Consider the following 23,651-nt stretch of genomic DNA (forward strand, 5'->3'; position numbering starts at 1 on the left):
ATCAGCTATCAGTTACAACTGAAAGGACAACTGGTGTGCAAGGTAATGTCCATGTTCCCCTATGGCTCATGTAGGCAATATTACAGGCTAACGAAGTGTTAATCCGGAATCTGTTATGGGGTAATCACCATTTTTTAAAATGGAGGATGGAGAGTTCCATTGATCATAGTGGACAAACAGGAGGCGCGGGAGGAGAAAGAGCTTGATGAGTAGACTACACAGAAGGTAAGTATGACGTGTGTATGTTTATTTTGACTGTTATGTTTCAGTTTAGGTTTGCTTTTACCGCCTCAGGGCCGCAGATGAAAGATTCTACACCGCCCTTGTGGCTGTCCATCTTTGATATGGCGTAGAACCTACATATGCTGTTTTCCACGGTCCAAAGCTGATCAATGCTTGCTGTGGCCACCTTTTTTCTGTCTGTAGGGAGCCAGTTTAATTTACTTGGTTCTCATATAAATCTGTACATTTGCAGTCAAGTCCAGTCCTGTCCTGTCAGTTTTACCTGAAAGAATTGGAACTGTACACCTTTTATGTGTGAACACACCAACAGAACACCGACAGGACCGGACCTCTTATCAGAGCAGGATCATCCACCAGGTAACCTAGGCAGGTGCTTGGGGCATAGTGGGTGTCAAGAGGCCCACCTGCTGCCTTCTGTGACCTCTCTCCACTTCAGCTTACCGAAAAGACCACAAGGGGGCTCCAGATCTACTACCTTGTCTAGGGCCCCATTACATCTTAAAGGACAACTGAAACAAAAGGCATATGGTGGCTGACATATTTCTTATAAGCAATACCAGTTACCTGGCTGTCCTGCTGATACTGTAAAGTATATAATCACTGGTGTAATCACTCATCAAAACTTGCACGGAGCGATTTTGCTAGCGTTTTAAAGTTAATGTACACTATAACAAAATTAAAAATAAATGAAAGGACCAATCAGACTTTAAAACGCTAATCGCTACAAACCGCTGGCAAATTGATTATACTTTCTAAAATCAATACAAAATGCTAGCGTCGATTAGCGTTTTGTAGTGGGTTCCAGGCCTTAGATAGCAAGAGGTGCTCCTGACTGAAGGGAGCTCTCATCAGCAGAATGCCTAGAGCTGAGTGAGTATCCTCTCATTTACACTCTCATCAGGACTCTGCATAAAGGAGGAGGGAGAGAGGCGCTCTGGGGAGGGGAGTGAGCCGCCTTTCCATCATCAGGCGCCTCTAGGCACGTACCTACAGCGTCTTATGGTAAATCCGGCGCTCCAACAATCTATCCTACACGTGGAACTAACCTACATCCCATAGACTTTTACTATCCCTTCCCCTCCCCCAACCCTAACCCTCCTGGTATCCGTTTGATAGTGGATGTAGGCAAATTCGACGTGTAGGTTATGACGTCGGAACACCGGTGTTCCAACATTTTAGCATACCCGACAGAATAGCATACAAATGCTACTGAGCATGTGCAAAGTCATGCAGGACATACATTAACCCCATAATACCCATCAGCAGAATTAACCTTTTCAACCCCAGTTAGCTGCCTGTGTGCTGATGTGCAATCTCCACTATCCAAGTGGACATAGAGTTAGAATAAAAAGTTGTCCTAGCGAAGCGAGGACCGAGCCTGCAGCCCAGCGAGCGAAGCGAGCGGGCAAGGGGACACTGATTCTACTAACAAGGGGTATATCACTTTAAATGTATGCTGTTTTGTCAATGTATGCTAAAATGTTGGAACACCGGCCCTGCCTGAAGTTCCTTACAACTTGTGTAGCCCCAACCTATGACAATTTGAGAAAAAAAAAAACGTCAGTCTGGGGATTCTCACAACATAAGGGTATCGTATTTCCTAACTCTACCGAGTTTTCTCACAAAACGTCCCAACTCCCCTGTGAGCTGCACCTGTGCCCTGCGTCAGAAAGCGACATGTCACTCAGTCAGAAAACTCAGCTTACACTATAAAATACAAGCAGCAGAATGTGTCACGCAGCAGCCGCCACTCTCATACACTTGTTCCCGTCAGCAGCAGTAACAGGGAGTGTTCTGAGAGACGCAGCAAGGTGTGACACACGCAACAGGGTGAGGTGGGTCAGGGAGCTGTCCAGGTGCTCCTCCCCCCTCCCTTCCCGGCCATGGAGGAGGGTTTGGCCCGGCTGGTGACGTCAGCGGCGGCTGTGCTCCGGCTCTGGGCGGTGAGGGTGGCTGAACATTACTGCGGGGTCAGAGAGTAAAGGAGGCCCCTCGGTGTATCTGGCTGCCTGGCTGGGCTGTGCGCTGCTGCTGCTGGGTGACATCGGGGTGAGTGATGAGATCCCGGCCGGTGTGTGTACATGGACTAGTGAACTTTGCCCTGTGTCAGCTGCCTGCCTGTATCCCTCTGTGGTTATGCAGACACACTATGTAGTATGCAGGCACAGAGGGCTGCAGCTAGGCATACACATCACTCTCTGTATGTGCTGCATTTAGGATGTCTTGTTATACTTTGTATACTGTTTATTTTCCTCCATGGCCACAGCATCCTATCAGCCCCCCTCCCCACTCTCATTCTCCTCCCACTCGTGATCCTGGATGGACCTCTCTTCCTGGAACTCTTTCCTCTGTGGAATCCCCATTGAACTTTTTACTTCATTCATTTTTTTTTTCTCTCCCTGTTGATTTTCTTGGCATAACTTTGTGTCATCTGGTTAGGTAAAAGGTGCATGTCAGCTCACACAGCCCTGCTGTCACGTTACATCACTGCTGACATTCATTCTCGTCTCTGGGAACATGGGATTTTTTTTTTTGATTTTTTTTTTTGCATTATAATCAGATCATTGTTTCAGACTTTGATTAGTGCCTGTTGAATGGCAGATCTTTAGAAGTTCTTTGCAATATTCATGTCTTTTCTACGAGAACATTGGCAGTATAAATCATTGACTAAAGATGAAGCAGACACTTTTCTAGAGGACAAGGGTGACAGTTGATGTAATGGTATTCTGCAGTCCTATACTAATTAACATGATCAGCCTTTTTAGTTAGGGCTGGAAAGAAACTCCCAAGTTGTTGTATTTCCCCATAGCTCAGTTATGTCTGACAGGAAGACAGTGTCCATTTAAAGGCAGTTGTTACATTTGTTGCTGGAGATGTGTGCTGTAACTTTGTACATTCATTTGTCCCTGATAATGTGGTTAGATTATCATTTATCCTGACAGCTCTTTTAGTATGGAAAACTATTGGAGTAGCACATAAGGGAAAGAAAAGTGTAAACCCTTCTGATACTTTGAGGTAGTGCAATGTCATTTAAAGGGGAACTCTGGGATCTATTAAATATATTTACCTAGTGACTGCAATTGTTGAATATTACTTTACATTTTGTATAATTTTCCGTAAGGCCAACATCCCAGTGACTGTGACATGGTGTTCGTTTTGACAGCAGGAACGAAATGCAATTTATCAGGAAAGTGGAGTGGCACACTTGTTGCGTCACATAGAGCCAAGTATGTTTCAGGCCTCGGTCACATCATCAGATGCAGATGGTTGTGCGATCGGACCGCAACACGTGTAATCGCAGGCCATCTGCGTTTGCATGTGTTGCGTAGCTTATCCCATTCACTGTAGTTAATGGGTCAGCCATGCGTTTTGGCAAAAAAAATGCGTGCAGCATGCGTTTGTGCACCACACTGGTCTGGAACGCATGTAGTGTGAACATCAGACAGTACAGTTTATGCACTTCTGATGTTCGTGCGTGTCGGCCTCCCGCACACGTTTCCAAAGCATGGACGGCAACGTGTGTAATGTGAACGGGGCCTCACTGTAACCTTTAACGCACGTTTTTCAGTTTGTTACCATGCCACAATTCTTTGTACTGAATGGAAACCACTGCACTGTGAACATCACATAGGTGGCACAGTGCGGTAAGCTGCATTACAAAGCGGCTGTTACACCACACCACAGAGCACCACTGTGAACGTGGCCTTGTTAACGGAAATAAGCAGTTCCTTCCTTGGTGAACTCAGCCATCTAATCATCTTTATAAAAAGTATCCAAGATGGCTAGATAGCAAGATAGGAGGAAGCTAATCCATTAACATGTTTTTCTATTCATCAGGCCTGTTCAAATAGCACACGTCAGACAGATGGCTACTAGGGATGAGTGGAAGAACTCCTTTAAGGCCCTGTTCCACTAGCTGTGATCTGATTTAAAAAGCAGATCACAATGAGAACCACAACAACATTTTCCAGTAGCGCAATTCATTTTTCCCTGAATGGCAATTGCTGGCCTGCGCGAAGCTTTGCGCGATGGCACTCCATTCCCGATGGCTATGGTGCAAACGTGGTGAGTGGAAGTTGCCGGTTGTGCTTCCTAGTGCAATTAAGCTAGCCAGTAATGGCCCAGTCTTGCAACCTATGCGTCAGTCTGATCGGAAGTCTCGCAGGTCATACTGTTTGTTGTTCCACTTTGCCCTGCTCAATTCTGAAGAGAGTTCAACAGAAATCTGATTGAACTGTGTGTGTGTGTGTGTGTGTGTGTGTGTGTGTGTGTGTGTGTGTGTGTGTGTGTGTACACGTGTGGAGATGGGGTTTGGGAATGTTCAAACTTTTGCAACTGATAGTTTTTGAAAGATAAAATGATTCAACGGATACACATTTCAAATGTTATTTTGATTGGCCAATTCAACGATCTTTTATAGAGTTCTTCTTTATAGGGAAATACTAATACTAACTAAAGCATAACAACTCAAATCACAGTTCTTTGCACCCTTGGCAACCGTATATGGAGCACTCTTTTTTGGGGTACTGTTGCCACAATACTCTTTGCTGCGCATGAGAAGGAGCCTTTTTTTTTATTTTTAAAACTTGAACTAAATCAAGCGACTAAAATCAAGCTTGGACACTTCATCTCGCAGTTTTTGTGTTATATGAACAGAAGGACAAAATAAGTAAGCTGAAATAATACTTGTGTTTTATGGTTGTTACATAGAGCTGAACTGAAAGCACAGAGGTTTTTTTTTGCAAAAGTGAAATCCCTTTTTAAAATCCTCCTTCCATTTGTTAGGCCTCTTTTACACAGTGCGTTGAAAAAGTGATGCGTTGTGACTGGTTGTTTTATGATTCAGTTAAAACCCATATAATGTGAAGTGAGCCATAGGGAAACATGGTGGAGGTTACCTTTACCTGTGCTGCTTATCAGTTGTCTGTGTAGTTATAACTGACAGCAACTGATTTAGTGTGAAAGTATCTTCAGGCCTGGAACCCACTACAAATCGCAAAGCGCCATCGTAATTGCTCATATTTTTAATTAGCGTGTTGCAAGCAATTTCATGAGCGTTTTCTGGCGATTTTGATAACTACTTTAAAAGTGTAAGCTTTTTGTCAGTGATTGAGATAGCGATTTTAGTGATTTTTAATTCTGATTGGTCCTTCCAAATTATTATATTTTTGTTTTAATAGTTTGCAGTAATTTAAAATCGCACACAAATCGCTATGTGTAGCAATTCATGAGGGATTTGCCAGTGCTTATATACTTTACATTGAAGCGCAAATGCTCCAAAAATGCTGCATGTCCTGCGATTGCGATTTTGCTAATTGCAGTCAGTACTGTGGAATTTGTTACATTTATTTATATTGGCAGAATGTTTAGGGAAATCGCTAGCAATTTAAAGTGCTCCCTAAACGCTCAAAAAGGCACTCTAGTGGGTTCCAGCCAGTCTGTTTTCAGGTAACGTACTGAGGTAAAGCTAATCAGTTACAAGCATAAGGAAGAAACTTTTGTTTATTGGTAACTGACAATAACTGCCAAACCTTTGTGGACAATTGTGTTATATCTGAAATGTTATCTATGTAGGCTTGGTAAAAAGCTGAGATAATTAGGCCTCAGTCTCATTCAGACTTGTGAGAAACAGATTTGATATGCACTTCAGACCATGGTGATCTAACTAGTGTGCATGTAGTAATATTTTTTTGTTTTATGTTTATTTTAGAATGTGGTTGTGTTGAATATATATATATTTTACAGCAGCTGTTCTGTATATTATAAGCATTTTTGTTTGCTGCTGTTTAGACCTCATGGATAATTTACCAACGTGGCCAAATATTTGTCATCCATGCATCCTGTGTCCTATGCATTAACAGTAAAGCAGAGTTACAATCTCTAACTTAAATATTTGCTTTCTTGGTAATTGACATCTGACCAACTGGGCTTCAGTGCATATCATGACATGTAGTTTTGTAGGGATTGTGGGGACTAGCAAATGTGAATGGCTTCCATCTAATCTGCACAGCACTGCACAATATTTTGTCAATATACATATATGCTAGATATAAAATACAACACGTGGTCCATAAGGAATTTTTGTTTTCTTGGCAACTGAATATTTCCCATAAAGGTTTTGCAAAGCAGATCTAAGCATACTACAGATTTTCAGCACTTCTGACTGCTTAGTATTGATTGATTGCGCATTATTCATCACAGGCAGGTCTGCATTGCAATACTAAATGTGGCCACCAGATTTGACCATCAGATAGATCCCTGTCAGGTCAAATATGATCTGAGAGGGTCCTTGTACTGCCACACACTAGGCATAGATTTGTGGTAGATTTCAGCATGAAAATTTATTAAAAATCTATCTAATCCCCGTGTTGGCCGTGTACCCTCTGGCGCCCACAGCTGCCTCCACCCTCCTCAGCAGACCTGCCAACGATAAGTACTCTGACCATCTATGTATCTATCTGCAAGTTGCTAAGCACTGCTTTGCACAATACGTTATCATGTATGTTTTCAGCACATAATTAAAGCTACAGTGCCAACCTTTTTTTTTTTTTTTTCTTCTTGAATGTGATCTAGTCTTCTTGGTTTGAGCACATAGCTTGCTGCTGAGATCCACCCATACAGTCTGATTAGGGACGATTCCCAGCATATTTTGCAGCAGTTTTTCTGAGTGCCTGCCAGCTTTCTTCAATTGTTTGCATAACCCCAGTGTTGCACTGTTTAATGCAGTGCAGCACTATGGGCTGTCGATCTGCTACAGCTCCCGAATGTCAGGTATTGATGGGAAAACGATTAGAGTGTGGCCACCTTAACAGTAAAGTGTGAGTAGCCATAGACTTGGTTGCAGATAGTAGCGCAGGCAGCCTACTGGTAGCAGACTTTTCCATAGACTGTGCAGATCATTGTCTGCTGAAACATGGCCAGATCTCAGCTGCTGTTGTGCCAGTGCAGACATAAGTTTTATCTGATGTCCCAGGCTCCAATCCATGTATGGACAGTTCAGGAGCTGATCAATTCATTCTAGGGTCCAGCATGTATAGTTGACAACCAGGAAAAGTTCCTTCATTGACTATTAGAAAAAGTGAGAAATATATTTTGTTTGTGCTGCATAGGCAATTTCTCTTGTGGGATAGATAAGAGCATGCAGTTATAATCCTCTAATATTAGTGAGACACTCCGCCTCTGATGTGACACGTGACAACACTGCCTCTCCAGGCATTGTGTCTGACTGTGCAGTGTTCATTCACCTGGCAAGGTTTACCAGTCGGTGTACTGTTCCCTTTGACTCAGCAAGCTGCACACCTGTATGTTGAAACCCTTTGTGCTCGTTCTGTAGACAAATTATGACCGAGCCCAGTTTCAAGCTCTGACTCTCTTTATTTCCTTATTTATTTTAGATTTACAGCTAATATAAATTTAGCAACTTGGTAAACCATCAGGTTTTTTGGCACACTGTATGATCTCTCCTTAATTACATCAACATAAGAGTACCGGTATGTTTTGAGTAATATTATAACTTACGTAATCTGTAAGGTCATTTTGTTTAAAATCTAACTGTGCACCAGAGGCTTAGCAGATACTAGATGCAGCTGCAGAGTAGGTCTCTCAATTGCAGTGGTGGTGGGAGAGATTGGGAACCATTTTGATCCATCTATAATAAAGTACACAAGCTGGATTGAACTTGATTGAGGCGGCATTTAAGAATCCCCTCTGGTGAGAACTTATCGTGTCTGTGGAAACCCCCCAACACAGTTTAAAGATTAGGCAGGCTGGATCTTTCGCAGCGTCTGGCTGACCCCCTGAGCGCGTTGTTCTCTTACTCACCCTGCCTGCCAAAAAAGAGAATCTATAATAAAAAAAAAAAAAAAAAAAAAAAGTCTGGGGATACTGACCTTAGGAAGGGGAAGCGTCTGGATCCTAACGAGGCTTCCCCTGTCCACCTCCATTTGAATGCCGGGACCCACCAAATTATGGTGAGGTAAATATTTACCTACCACGGTCCTGCGCAGGCGCACTAGTGGCTCCTTGTTCAGGCTAAGGTAAAAATAGCTGAGCCCGAACAATTCGCTCTACTGCGCAGGGGCGAGTCCTTTTGCGGCTGCGCAGTAGAATGGATACGATCAGGTTTGGCTATTTCCGGCTTACCCGAACGAAGAGCCACTACTGCGCCTGCGATAGATCGCGTGAGGTAAATATCCCCGCTTGTCAAGCCGGCTTGTTGAGGTTTCTGGGGAGCCAGCGCAGGATCCCCCAGGCTATTGTTAGGGAAGTCTCATTGGGACCCTGAGGCTTCCCACTCCAGAGGTAAGTATTCCCCAGAGGTTTTTTTTTTTTTTTAAATTACAGAGTCTCTTTAAAGCGGAACTGAAGATTTTTTTTTTTTTCCCTTTCTTTCACTTACCTGGGGCTTCTGCCAGCCCCCTGCAGCCAACCTGGCAGTGGAGAATGTGTTAGAGTGAGTTCAGCTGCAGAAGACACAGCTGCCGGGTCTTGGAGTGAGTAGCGGCCAAAGAGAAGATCCCAGCAATGGAATGCACACTACATGCTGCATAGTACTCTGGATTGGGAGGAGGAACCACTGATGGATTGGTGGGAGGGAGGGAGGGAGAGAAGGCACTAAGCTACACAGTACTATGCCTTTACATTATGGGGCACAATTAGCTGCAGGACTGGCATGGTGGGTAAAACTTTGCTGTAAACACTACAATTAAAAGGAGTATAAACTGATATTTGAGATGAGGCCATTTTTTTTTTTTTTTTTTTTTTTTTTTTTGGCCAACAAAACTACATACAGCAAACCGGTCAACCTCCTCATCCTTCTACTTTTAGAGAATTTGAACTGAAAAGTGAAAAATAAAACATGAAGTGGCCATGGCACAACACAACCAGTAAGATAAGGTGCTGATTGTGATAAGTACATGCCTATGTGACTGTTTCCACAAGAGAATACACTTTCACCTTGCTGTACTGCATCTTAGTTGTGTGTGTGTGTGTGTGTGACAGACCCCATTCACCACTGAGATACTCAGCCGTGCATCCAAGCTTGAGTGAGGTCACACTGTGGTGAGGGGAAGAACTGCATGCATTTCTTAATCCTCCTGGCGGTAACCCCGACCTACACTTCAGGTAGCCGCCGCAGAGGATTGCATGGCCCCGGGAGGGATTTCTGTAATAAAACTTGTTGTAATAGTTGTAGCTAGCACTAGGCTAGCTACCTGTGTCCCCAAAGTCCCTCCGGTCCCCTCCAATCACCGCCGGTATACGTACCCCCCACAGGGATCCCACGATGGCGCAGCCTCCCAATCAGCTCCAGGCTTCGCTATGGGGAGGATAGGGACTGCGCATGACGTTGATAGTCATGTCCAATCGTCGCCATAGCGACGACTGAAGCTGATTGCGGAGGCTGCGGCTCTCGCGGGATCGCGGCTGGGTGATTATAAGGGGCAGCGATCGGGGAGGATCAGAGAGGTGCGGGGGACTTGGGGGACACAGGTAGCTAGCCTAGTGCTAGCTACAACTATTACAACAAGATTTATTACAAAAATACCTCCCGCCGACGCAGCCACCGAAACTGCGTACCGCCAGGATCTGAAGTAAGTGGGATATGGAGGCTGCCATATTTCCTTTTTAAACAATACCAGTTGCCTGGCTGTTCTACTGATCACTTTGGCTGCAGTATTGTCTGAATCACACCTGAAACACGCATGCAGCGAATCCAATCACATTTCAGTCAATCTGATTTGCATATGCTTGTTCAGGGTCTATGGCTAAAAGTATGATAGGCAGATGATCAGACAGGCAATGTGCATTGTTTAAAAGGAAATACATATGGCAGCTTCCATATCTATCCAAGATATTGGAATTAAAATATGAAAGCGGGGCTGTTATGAAGCCAGCTGATTGGATTCTAGCAGACTTGTGTTTTTGTCATCTCTTTAATAGTGCTACCATGGTCAGTGAATGTTATATTGTATTTTGTTTGTATTTTTTAAAGCTTTTTTTTTTTTTATAGTACATATTAGTTTGGCACATGTATAATTGTCGTCGTCGCTACTGCTTGTGCGGATAGTATTGTTCTGGCAATTGGGGATTGGGCAGAAGCCACCGATAACCTACAAACAGGAGGAGAGAAGTGTGTCACAGAGTAATAGGCTATGTAGGCATGGCAGAGTCCTTCTTGTGTGGTCAGGATGGATGTAATTACCTGTCCCTCTGACAGAGGGGTCTTCTGTGGTTGGTTGAAGGTAGCCATACAACTAGTGATTCTGTTTCAATCGACAAAGCGATCTACTTTATTAACTCCCCTATGACTGCGTCACGCCGATGGGCGTGATTGCGGAGGTAGCCCCAGGACCGCCTTTCGCCGATTGGCTTAAAGTCCTGTGGCGGGGATTTGCAGGAGATCGCTCCGCTCCGTCATTAGTCTCCCAGCGGCATGAAGTGCTCCAAAATCTCCTGATAGCTAGCTGCATTGACCCTGCCCTTGATAAAACACAGTGGACCAACACCAGCAGCTGACATGGCACCCCAGACCATCACTGACTGTGGGTACTTGACACTGGACTTCAGGCATTTTGGCATTTCCCTCTCCCCAGTCTTCCTCCAGACTCTGGCACCTTGATTTCCGAATGACATGTAAAAGTTGCTTTCATCCGAAAAAAGTACTTTGGACCACTGAGCAACAGTCCAGTGCTGCTTCTCTGTAGCCCAGGTGAGGCGCTTCTGCCGCTGTTTCTGGTTCAAAAGTGGGTTCATGCTTCCATCTGCTGAAAAGCTTTATGGAGATGAAGATTTCATTATTCAGCACGACCTGGCACCTGCTCACAGTGCCAAAACCACTGGTAAATGGTTTACTGACCATGGTATTACTGTGCTCAATTGGCTTGCCAACTCTCCTGACCTGAACCCCATAGAGAATCTGTGGGATATTGAGAGACGCAAGACTCAACACTCTGGATGAGCTTAAGGCCGCTATCGAAGCATCCTGGGCCTCCATAACACCTGAGCAGTGCCACAGGCTGATTGCCTCCATGCCACGCCGCATTGAAGCAGTCATTTCTGCAGTGCATAACTGAACATAATTATTTGAAGGTTGACTTTTTTTGTTTTAAAAACACTTTTCTTTTATTGGTCGGATGGTGTCTACTGCTAATTAGCTGCCAATGCAGGAAGAACAGAGCTGGATTTAATCAGACAATGGCAGAAGTGAAGGGTTTTGTTCCACCTTATCTAGAGCTGAAGCTTTGAAGTCATTGACAATTGAAACATTTAAGGTGGCCATACACTGGTCGATGTGCCATTAGATCGACCAGCTGACAGATCCCTATCTGATCGAATCTGATCAGATAGGGATCGTATGGCTGCCTTTACTGCAAACAGATTGTGAATCGATTTCAGCCTGAAACCGATCACAATCTGTTCAGCTGCTCCTGCCGCCTGTCCCCCCCCCCCGTATACATTACCTGAGGCTGGCTCCCGGGCGTCTTCTCCGCACTGCACCGAACCGCTGTTCTTGCTCCATCCCGGCGCTTCCTGTGTTACTCCGTGACCAGGAAGTTCAAATAGAGCGCCCTCTATTTCAACTTCCTGGTCACCGGAGTGACACAGGAAGTATAAGCGTACACTGGGACATGCGGAAATGCGGTGCAGCGAGGAGAAGAGGACCCCGGAGCCAGCTTCAGGTAATGTATACATGCTCGGATCGGGCCCGAATCGTACGCCGCAAGCGACGCGCTCCTACCGCCGGGCGATCGAGGGTAATTTCCCGCACGGCGCGATCGACGGTCCGATCCGATTTCGGGAGGGAATCGGATCGGCGGGTGCGTTTAGCGCAAGCGATTGGCAGCAGATCCGATCCCAGGATCGGATCTGCTGTCGAAACGGCCGTGAATCGAGCCAGTGTATGGCCTGCTTTACACTTCTGTTGATGAAGGCTGTAAAGCATTGTGAAGAACTCTAGACTAGTCAGGAAGAGTCTCCTCCCCAAACCTTTGACATGTGTGTTAAACACTATTTCATTGTGAGGAAATTGAATTATTGGTGGAGGTGCAAACTATATCCTGTAAATTACATCTATTGGAAAGGGTTGGAAATCTCTGCAGACTTTAAAAACGGAGACAGGAAAGCTTTGATGCTAGAAAATAATGTTGAGGAAGCCTTTTGATGTCTGTTAGGATACAATCTTACCTGTCGAATTCTGCAACCTTCAAAAAGCTAAAACAGGAACCCTTTGGAGTTCGCATATCACAGGAAGACTGGGACAAGCGTTTGGTGATGTCACAAATGGGGAAATTGCATTAGTTCCTGGGGACTGGACATTAAATGCCCCAGGGGACACTTCAGACTATTTAAGGTGGTCCAGAACAGTCACAGGCATCTTCTCCTGGACGTAGCACATAGCTAGGGATAATCGCGACTCCTGGTCGAAAAAACGGCGTCCTCCCGTCAAACAACGTTCTAACCTAAGCTGGTAACGTTCTTTTTTTTCCCCGTTTATTTTTACGCAAATATCCTTGTGTGTATTTTTGTAACTTTTTTATCTTTGTAAACTCTTAATTTTGTAACCTTTTTATTTTGTTTTTGTAATCTTTTGTATATATTCTGTTCTGCATTGTTCCACTTTTTTTTTCCTGGAATATTAAATTATTATTTAATAAGCTTGACTTCTGCTGTAGTAAACTAACACTCATAGCCTAGAGGAGACTGCAGTGTAGCTGTGTATAAGTCCATGCCTAATTGTATGCTTGAGCAACACTACCATATGAAATTGTAATTGCATTGTGTGGATGGGGCACTTCTGCGCTCGACAGCCGAGTGGGAAGTCTAACAGTATCGTTCGGAACGACTGTTAGTGGTTTTGCTTCACTACAGTGTAAGATTGCAACTGTGTGTGTGTGCGTGGCGTTCTCGTATTCGGCCTAAGCGCAAAGCTGACCCAAATACGAAAACGCAGATTGCGTATTGAGCACTCGACAGCTGAGTGAACGTGTCCAGCAAACCGTTAGTGGTGGCAGTAAGGAGCTTTTGAGGGGTCCCAGCCTTGTTTGTAGCTCGAATACGGCTGCTCCCCGCTTGATCTGGTCAAACCCGCAGTTGGGAACCGTATACGCAGGCGTGCTGCGGGCCGGTTCCTGACAGGAGGGTAGGTTTTAAAAAAAAAAAAAAAAAAAAAAAAAAAAAATTAAATGAAAAAATGTATTACAAAAAAAATAAACCAATATTTATTGAAAAATAAACAAACACCCCAGCACCAATCAGAGCCCACCAACAGAAAGCTGTGTTGGTGGGCAGAAAAGGGGGGGGTGGTGTCACTTGTGCTGAGTTGCACGGCCCTGCAGTGAGGCCTTAAAGCTGCAGTGGCCTAAATTGTAAAAAAAATGGCCTGGTCACTGGGGGGAAGGGGGGGGGGTTAAGCCCAGGGTCCTCAAGTGGTTAAGGAATTGGCTTCAGTATGGTTGATTGAAAGCCGATCGACTAGTGACCCACACACTGCAAACAATATCCTATGCGATTCACCTTCACTTTCGATTTGAATGATGTTGTGCCTCCATGCTCTGAATACAAAAATCAATTCAGAGTCGATCGAATGACATGTGAACAGTAGCCGATTCCTGTACGATCAACCAATATCTTGCATCATGCTTGATCGACTAAGCTGGTTGATTCGACAAGAAATCAGCCACTTTTCATCGATTGGGAATTCTGGAACTCACTTGATTCTTTCTTGATTCTATAAAATAATTGAATAGACTAGTCAATTAGACAGCAAAATTGCTAGATGTATGGCAACCTTGAGAGATGCAGACTGATTTAGGTTAGCCTGTAAAGCTCTAAGCACTTGTACTTTCAGTATCTGTGGCTTCCAAATGCCATTTCCATGCAAATACCGCCATCAAGTGAGGCAGTGGCTGTGTACAGGACATAGTAGCCACCCTGGCGGTATGGACGAGCTGAGCTCGTCCAGCAAAAAACTTGCAAAAAACGTTAATGACAAGCTGAGCTCCATCATGCCGACAGGGAGATTTCCTGTTTCTCTGCCTCGCCGGCTGCATTTTTTTCTCATCAGAGGGATTCCCCAGGATGGTTGGATGCCTGTCTGCACGCTGTGGGTAGCGATCTGTGCTACCCCAGCGTGCAGAACAAGCATCCAGCCACCCTAGGGAATCCCTGGGCAGTGGATCGGCGGGCAAAGAATAGTGAGTGCGGGGGTTCCTCCTTGTATGCAGTGGCTGTCCGGGAGGGGGGATCCCCCTCTGTGCGGGCGGGGGTTCCTCCTTGTATGCGGTGGCTGTGCGGGCGGGGGGATCCCCCTTCTGTGCGGCATGCGGGTGGCCTATTTCATGTACTCTATTGCTAATCCTCTGACACACTAGATTGATCTTGACCCAGGCGGCCGATAACAACCCTCTCCTCAGAATCTAGTGTGTGTATAGCAGCTCCTCATGCATCGACCAGTGATCAGCCTGACCAAACACTTGCCGAGAGCATTGTTCTCTATAGTCACCCTTCCTGTGATGTGACACACATTGCTCTTTTGCCCCCCCTCCCCTCCGCATAGCAACACATTTTTAAGTAAGGTGTGTCCTGAATTTACTAAAGGTAAGTTCCCTGTGTAGGAATGGGCATTTGCCTGCAGTAGCACAAACTAATTTACTACTTTTGTATATTTGATATGACCCAGATAAGGGTTGTGAACTTGTGCCATCTGATGGCGGATATTTTTTAAAAGGTTCTTAATCTTATGAAAACCCTCTCATAGGCCTGGTGCACACCAAAACCCGCTAGCAGATCCGCAAAATGCTAGCAGATTTTGAAACGCTTTTTCCTATTATTCTGTAGCGTTTCAGCTAGCGTTTTGCGGTTTTGTGTAGTGATTTTGGTGTAGTAGATTTCATATATTGTTACAGTAAAGCTGTTACCGAACAGCTTCTGTAACAAAAACGCCGGCAAAACCGCTCTGAACAGGCGTTTTTCAGAGCGGTTTGCGTTTTTTCAGAGCGGTTTGCGTTTTTCCTATACTTAACATTGAGGCAGAAACGCATCTGCAATCCAAAAAAATGCCTCACCCCGGGAGGATTCGTTTCTGCAAAACGCCTCCCGCTCTGGTGTGCACCACCCCATTGCAGGGTCGGATTACCAACCAGGCAACAAAAGCAGTTGCTTGGGGCCCCATTCAGAGTAAAAGGGGCCCCATCAGCACATAAACTAGCCCTTGCCATCCTGTTAGCGGTGGCTGGATGGTATAATGGTTAAAGGGACTCAGAGCAGTGCAGTAACTATGGGAAGATGCATATCATTTTAAAGCTCTCTTTCTCCTCTTTCCAATGATATATAAACTGCCACCCTATGACTTTTATTTTTTGAAATTTTCGCGATTAATATCGCGGCAGCAGCAATTTGTCATTATCATTGGAAAGAGGAGGAAGAGAGGAGGAAGAGAGCTTCAAAATGATATGCATCTTTCCATAGTTACATTGTATTACACAGGACGACGTTTCTCCAAAGTCGGCAGCTTGATTCAGCACAATACAATGAAATATAAGGAACCCAGGGGGATATAATTACAAACATCATGCTGGTAGGTGTGAGGATGTAATTAATTAGTTGTGGGTATGCTTAAAGGCATACCCACAGGCACTGCTCGGAGTCCCTTTAAGGGCTCTGCCTCTGACACAGGAGACCAGGGTTCGAATCTCGTCTCTGCCTGTTCAGTAAGCCAGCACCTATTCAGTAGGAGACCTTAGGCAAGTCTCTCTAACACTGCTACTGCCTATAGGGCGTGTCCTAGTGGCTGCAGCTCTGGTACTTTGAGTCCGCCAGGAGAAAAGCGCGATATAAATGTTATTTGTCTTGTCAAATGATGCCATGTGCTGCTGATTGTCTTCAGAGCCAGGCTCTCCTCCTAGGTCCCCCTCCTGCTACTGTGCGCTCTGCCGCTGCCCACTCCTCCCTCCCTTCCCACAGAGAACCACAGCTGCAGCAAGAATGATAGCAGCAGATGGCAAACGCTCACTCACCTATCCATGATCCAAGCGATAGAGATCCCCGTCATCTGAAACCCATCTGTCTCTTCTACAGTGCAGCCGCTCGCTCTGAACTTCCTGATTCTCAGATCAGACAGGAAGTAGGAAGTAGTAATAGTAGTAGCAACAGAGCAGCAGCACTCTAGAGGAGTCAGATGGGCTCCGGATGACGGGACCTCTATTGCTTGGATCGCAATAGGTGAATGTGAGTCATCTCGTGCTGTCATTCTCCTCCGCTGCGGCTGCCTTCTCTGCTGGACTATGGAGACTGCATGGTGGCTGTCTAGTTTGGGAGGAAATCGGTTGTTCGGTGGTGGGGTGGTTATGTAATTCTGTCTGGGGAACGGCTTCCGGTTTGGCGGTGTCCAGAGCTTTCTGCTATTGCCAGGCTGGAGATGCAGGGGGAAAGTGCTGCTGCTGTGATATCGGGCGCCCTCTTCATAGGGGTGCCCCAGCCCCTGAGTGCAAATGTCCCAGCCATTCATCTCTCACTCTGCATTTTGCCGCTGCTATTCCCTGCATTGTGCACCCACAGAGGAAAGCGGGCTGTTGCCCATAGCAACCAGTAGCTCGGCTGCCCCGGTGTGTGCGGCATGTTGCTGTGCAGCTGCATCTTCTGATTCTATTACAACATGATGGGGGGCCCAAATCAGTTACTTTGCTTAGGACCCCATTTAGCCTTAATCCGGCTCTGCCCCATTGAGATACATTGACCAAGCGTATCCGCAGCCGCAAGTGGCTGCAGAAACACTGAAAAAGCCGCTCGGTGTGCACTAGCCCATAGTGTTCCCGAGTTAAGGTGTACCTCCAATATAGTTAAAGTTTTTTTTCTCTGGTTTGAATGCATGGTTAAGCTCTGGCTTGTTAATTTACTTTTACCTCTGCTTTTGAAATATCACTGAAGGTTAACATCTGTGCAGTTGAGAAGATGTATATATTATAGGTTATATATAAACTTCGTATTTAATCCTTAATGAACCTTTTCCCCTTGGACTTCTTTTTAGATTTTGTAAATATTTGTTTCTTTGAAGTGGTTTTTAAAAGCCAAACCATTTTAAAACTTCCTAGATACATGGGGTTATAGCTGGGTATGCAAATTATGGTTGTAGAATTCAAGAGCCAGAAATGTTCAGGAGCCAATGTCGCTGACATCAGTTAGAAAACCCAAGGTAGACATCAGCTGCAGTTTTTATGGAGCCCTTAGCTACCCAGCTCTTGGTATACACTTGTCTATCTCGTTAAATAATTTTTTTATGCTCTGTAAACATATCTTTTAATTTATAAGGACAAACTCTATTATCTGCTTTATCAGTTCTGTCAGAAAACTGCTAATAGCTATGAGGGGAATGAAAGTTAAGCACCGTACACCTGAAACTTGGCTTAGGAACCTAATAAATGCCTCAGCTGGCAATCCAGCATGTGTAGAGCAGCCCCGTCTCTCGCGGCCACTGAAAGCATTGTTTTCTCCACTCACCCGGCTCCCACGTGATTGAACATCAGTGCCAATCTGTCTGACCTACAACTCCCCCTCCGTCCCGCATAGCAACAGAGGACATGTCTGTACTGCCTTGGCCCTGCAATGTCACCCAAGGGATAGTCTCCTGATCCTTGCTGGGTGAAATGCCTTGGATTTGTGTATGAGACTTAAAGGACAACTGAAGCGAGTGGGATATGGAGGCTGCCATATTTATTTCCTTTTCAGCAATACCAGTTGCCTGGCAGTCCTGTTGATTATTTTGTTTAAAAGGAAATGAATATGGCAGCCTCTATAGTCTTCTCACTTCAGTTGTGCTGTATAGATAGTTAGATGAGTGTTGGACGAGATAGCCGGTTGTGGCCACCTCTCCTGAAAATTAAGAACGTGTACTGCAGCACCTTTGCATTGGTAAGATATCCAGACAAACCTTGGGCACCTCTTTTACTCCACCGTGCTATTGTGCCTCTGCCCCCCTCCATAGCTACAGAATGACCAACCAGACATGGACACTCCAGTTCACTGAGTGTAAAGCTCCCAGTCAGACATGGACTTTATCATTCTGCTGTATCTGAAGCTCCCAGAAGGCATGAACACATCTGTTTTTAAGTTGTTTGAAAATCCCAGTCAAGCATTGTGCATGCTTTGTTGCTATCCATAAAAGTACTGCAGTTCATACACATTGCTGAACCACTGATTACCCAACCATTGCATGGATGACCTAACCTTCAAAACACGGACTGCTGGTGGGACATGAGGACAGGTTAGAGCAGGGGGTCCCCAAACTTTTACGCTCAAGGGCCGGGTCAACATGCTTCAGACTGCTGGGGGGCCGGAGTATACCTGAAATCATGCAGAAAACATTACATTGAGCCTAGGTAGTATAAACTATTACCTGTTAACAGTGTTGCTTACAAATTTCTGTCAGTCATTTTCGCATTGAAAATGTTTTTTTTTTAATTGCAAGAAATTTTCTCGAAAAAAAAGACTTGTATTTTTGCAGTTTCTGCAAGAAATTGGTACTTTTACTGCAGAAATGCCAAATCAATATTTCTACTGCAACACAGAAAAATAATAATTTCACCGCATAAACGCAAAAAAATCGATATTTTTGCTGTGAAAATTTACAATACATATTTTTGCTGGATTTTTTAACTCAGAAATCGAATTTAACATTTTATTTTTCGTGAAAATTCATGCAAAAAGAATATTGGCATTTTCGCTCCTCACTAGGGCATACTATCTGCACTTGCTGTGTGGATGGGTGGTGCCAGCACTGTTATTCTATATGCAGGTTGCCAATATTTAAAGATGCAGAGGACCACGTCTATAAGTAATACATTTTGAGAGTGGGGGGCCAGTGAAAAAGCCTCAGGGGGCCGCATTTGGCCCGCATGCCTTAGATTGAGGACTACTGGGTTAGAGAATCGCTGGCTTGAAAAATGTTATAGATTAGTCTACATTGTTTCATCTAGTGGTGTAGGTAATGTTTTCTGTTGTTAATTTACCAAATGCAGGGTGTGTGAAGCAGCAGTGGACCTTTGCCTTCTGTAAACATTCATGCTTCCTGTTCTTTACTCATCCCTGGACTCAGTGGGATGCTTTTTGTTTTCCCATCTCATTTCCTGCTGTAAAAATATGAGAATAACTTCCTGCCTACAGTAAAACAAGGAAACACTAAACATCATAGAAACTCCAATATGCAATCTCATGGACCTTCACGCAGCACTGTTGTGGAGGAGTCCTAATGATACGGTAGTGTGTTTTACTTAGAGGAGTGGATCTAGTTGATATAGAAAGCTTTACATGGGGTACATTTCATAGAGGGAATTCTTTATAGGAGTGACCAGAATATAGAATGCATGGTTTTCCAGAAATATTTACAGCTGTCTTCATTTTTTTTTCATATTTACTTTACAAGGTAGAGACACTGAAAGATTACCCCTGGTGGGTTTGGATCATCCCACCCATCTGGAGGCTATTAACTCATGTTGTGTCTCTCCCTGCATCCCTGAGCAGATAATGGTTTACCTCTGCATTTTCTGCACAGCTGTTGTTCATTTAGTTAGCAACAGTTCTGTAGTTTCTTCTCTGCTCTCATCTTTCATTAGTGATCATGTATCTCCATCCCCTCTTTCTCGGTAGCGCTTACAGTACATCTTGTGTTACTAGCATAGTGTAAAGCACACACAGGCCACGCAGTCAGCAAACGTTACACTTGTGTCTTCTCAGGACATACGCTCTAATCTAAAAAACACATTCTCAGTACTTAGCAAGTGGAAAGAGTAGGTAAGAAAAGTATCAACCTACTTGAGTATATTTCAGACAACTTATTTAAGTATTATTTTGCTGGCAGAAGACTGGAAGGATGTTATTGAGAGGATGTGAAAACGTCACAAGTGAGAGATCTCTGGGGAAAAGTTGCTGGGATGAAGGCCGCTATCTATAAAATGATTCCATTTTACTTTTATCTTCATGCACAGAATTCTCATAGCTTAGCTAGCAGAGTGTTTAGGACCTAGACGCTGAAAAAAATATTATACTTTAAAAATCCAGTTACATCACCCGAAGCTGCAAAGTTGAACTTGGAGATGTGCTTTCACTGTGAGCTGCTGCTTGGCTTGCATCATCAGTTTGTACTGCAGGACATGGATGGTTAAAGCGGAATATAACCCTGCATTTCAACTTTGCTCTAAAACATTATTTACAGTATATTATATGCAACCAGCATTTTTTTTTTTTTTTTACTAGACCAGCATTGGAAGGGTTACACAGAGTTTTAAAGTTCCTGGAGATTTTTGCAGACGCATCCGAAGCTGAAATAGATTTTGTTTACATAAATGTATCTAAGTGTTGAATGTGACTCACTCTCTCTGACTGAGCTGGAGGACAGCCAAAGTGTGTAACATTCAACATTATGTAAACAAAATGTTTCTATTTCAGCTTCGGATGCGTCTGCAGAAATCTCCAGGAACTTTTAAAACTCTGTGTAACCCTTCCAATGCTGGTCTAGTAAAAAAAAAATGCTGGTTGCATATAATATACTGTAAATAATGTTTTAGAGCAAAGTTGAAATGCAGGGTTATATTCCGCTTTAAGGGGTTCCTGCTCCGGTACTTTAAAATTGATATACTTGTTACCAGGTAATCAAGGTGATACACAGATAAAAGAAGTTCTGCCTCTTAAAGGGAGATTGTCGACCGCAAAATCAAATTCCATTTACACACTGCTCTGTGTTTAATAATATGTAGCCTGCAACTTTACCCTGCATTGCAAACGCTCCAATCTATTCATAAACGTTTCTGCTGTAATAAATCTTATCTCAGTCAGCCTGGTCCTATTTTTTGCCAATGAGAAGGAAGCTTGTCATCACCCCTCCCCACCTTCCTGCTCTTCACTGATTGACTGAGGGCAGTTCAGTGAGCTGCTGAAATCAGATCTATGCTGTTCTCACATGTGTTTACAAAGAAAGCTAGCTATGACATTGCAATTTCTAGGGATGAAAGGACATCAGGATTGGCTTCAGTCAGAGGGAATCAAGATGGCAAAAAACAGGAATAGAATTATATTTATTTACTAAATAAAATTCACTGAAATCAAAAAAGACATTTGCGGTTGAGTTGGGATATAAAAGACATTTGAAGTGCGAGTAATATGGAGGCTGCCATATGTAGTTTCTTTTAAAGAGAGTCTGAAGCGAGAATAAATCTCGCTTCAGACCTCATAGTCAGCAGGGGCATGTGTGCCCCTGCTAAAACGCCGCTATCCCGCGGCTAAACGGGGGTCCCTTACCACCCGAAATCCCCTCCGAGCAGCGCATCCCCTCTTCTGGATTAAGGCAGGGCTAACTGCCGCATCCCTGCCTCTTGCGCGTCTGTCAGCGCGTATCTCCGCCTCTCTGTCTTCCTTCGCTGAGAAGGGCGGGGGAGAGGCGGCAATGCGCCGCTGATAGACGGCGCTGAGAGGCAGGGCTGCAGCCGTTAGCCCTGCCTCAAGAGCAGCAAAATCTATGACCAAGTTGGTTGTAGATTTTGCAGGGGGGGGGGGGGGGTTGGGGGGTCAGGGACCCTCGTTTAGCCGCGGGATAGCGGCGTTTTAGCAGGGGCACACATGCCCCTGCTGACTATGAGACAAGAAGCGAGATTTATTCTCGCTTCAGTGTCTCTTTAAACAATGCAAATTGTCTGGTTGTCCAGACCCTGAACAAGTATGAAGATCAGATGTATTTTTTTTTTTTTTATTCCAAGTTTATCATATGAACATATAAGGATATATAAAAACATGAAACATTAGAAAATGTAGAAAGGGAGAGACAGTCTCCCATATGGAACGTTCATAAGCACTGACCTACCAAATTCCTTTCTGATCTGTGTGGGTATCCAAGGAGATGAGGAAACCAGAGCTGCTTGATATCCTACAACACCATTTTAAAGGAATAACTTTGAACTTCAAAAGTATTTCAAAGCTGTGTGGAGGACTCTTGTTGAGCCAAAGAGTGTAGGGGAGGAGGAAAAGGAAACAAGGGGCAAGAGAGCAGGAAAGGAAGGTATAAGGATGAAAAGAGAAGTGAAAAAGGGAGAACTGGACATTACCTCCTTCTCAAGGAACCGTTAGTATTGAGGAGTTCTGGTCATGCGTCAGTTACCGTATCTAAGCAGAATTCCCCGATAGCAGGGGAGTCTCTATAGTCAATCTACACAAACCACTTATCGGTAAAAGCATCCAACCCCTCCTGGGAGAAGTGTTGTAATACCAAAAATTCACATACAATTGTGTGCTAAGTGTTGTAATACATCAAGTCTGCACATAATAATAATCCTTTCAGAGAACACTGAGGGCTCGTTTCCACTATCGCGAATCTGCATGCGTCCAACGCATGCAGATCCGCACATGTAATACAAGTGGATGGGCCTGTTTCCACTGTAGCGTTGTTGAGGTGCGTTTTTTTTCAGCGTGAAAAAAACGCACAAAAAAGCTAACGATTTCGCCTGCGTCGGGAATCCGTGCGAATCGCCGCTAATGTATTTAATAGTAAAAACGCATGCGTTTGTTACATGCGTTTTTACCTGCGATTTCGCGTGCGATTTCGCACCTTTTTCAATTTTATTTAGCCCTGGCAGTGTCATGGTTAATTTCGCATGGCACCCTGCCATGCGAAATCGCATGCGAAATCGCGGGTAAAAACGCATGTGAAAACGCATCCGCATGCGTTTTTACAAGCGTCGGAATGTGGCCGAAATCGCGTCGCAACAGTGGAAACAAGCCCTTATGGTTGTTTGGCTGGATGTGCCACATGCTTGAAAGATCAGCAGGATGCCAGGCATCTGGTATTGTTTAAAAGGAAATAAATATGGCAGCCTCCATATCCCTCTCTCTTCCATGGTCCTTCAAGATAATATGCAGATCATTCCTTATATTGGTCCACAATATGGATTTCCAGTGGTGATGATTGTGTTGTGAAATTGTCATGTTTTGCTTCCTGGGCCTTGTCAGACACATGTAGATCAATGTGTAATCTTGGCTTGGAAGGAGGGTTAATGTAGACTTCCAATTCACATGACAGCACACCAGGAGGATCTTAGGATTAGTTTTGTTGGCTTTGCCAAGCAAAATGACAGCATTTAACAAGTGTGGCTGGATTTTCTTCAATCTGGAGGCTTTCCTGTATTTTCATCACCAGCATAGTACATACAAGAGTTTATCTAGTTACACCTCTTGGGCCTCTATGTACCTCAATCCATAGAAAGGAAAATCTACAAGTGTAAAAACAAATTTATTGACTGGTATAAATTATCAACAACCTATACCTAGTAATTATGACTGGGTGTCATTCAATGCAAAAAATAAACAAAAAACCTTTAAATTACTAGTGTAGACTTTGCTGTAACTACTTCATATGGTAAGATATGCCACAC

General features: G+C 44.3%; 1 protein-coding gene across 1 annotated transcript in view; it reads left to right on the plus strand.

The window, feature by feature from the left end:
• The first annotated feature begins 2,134 nt into the window (after positions 1 to 2,134).
• Positions 2,135 to 23,651, plus strand: part of MYO6 (myosin VI) — a 393,572-nt gene continuing 372,055 nt past the window's right edge. The window contains 1 exon segment of the mRNA XM_068281511.1: positions 2,135 to 2,292. The gene's annotated coding sequence lies outside the window, so the exon portion shown is untranslated.

Source organism: Hyperolius riggenbachi, chromosome 4 (assembly GCF_040937935.1).
Source record: "Hyperolius riggenbachi isolate aHypRig1 chromosome 4, aHypRig1.pri, whole genome shotgun sequence".
NCBI lineage: Eukaryota > Metazoa > Chordata > Amphibia > Anura > Hyperoliidae > Hyperolius > Hyperolius riggenbachi.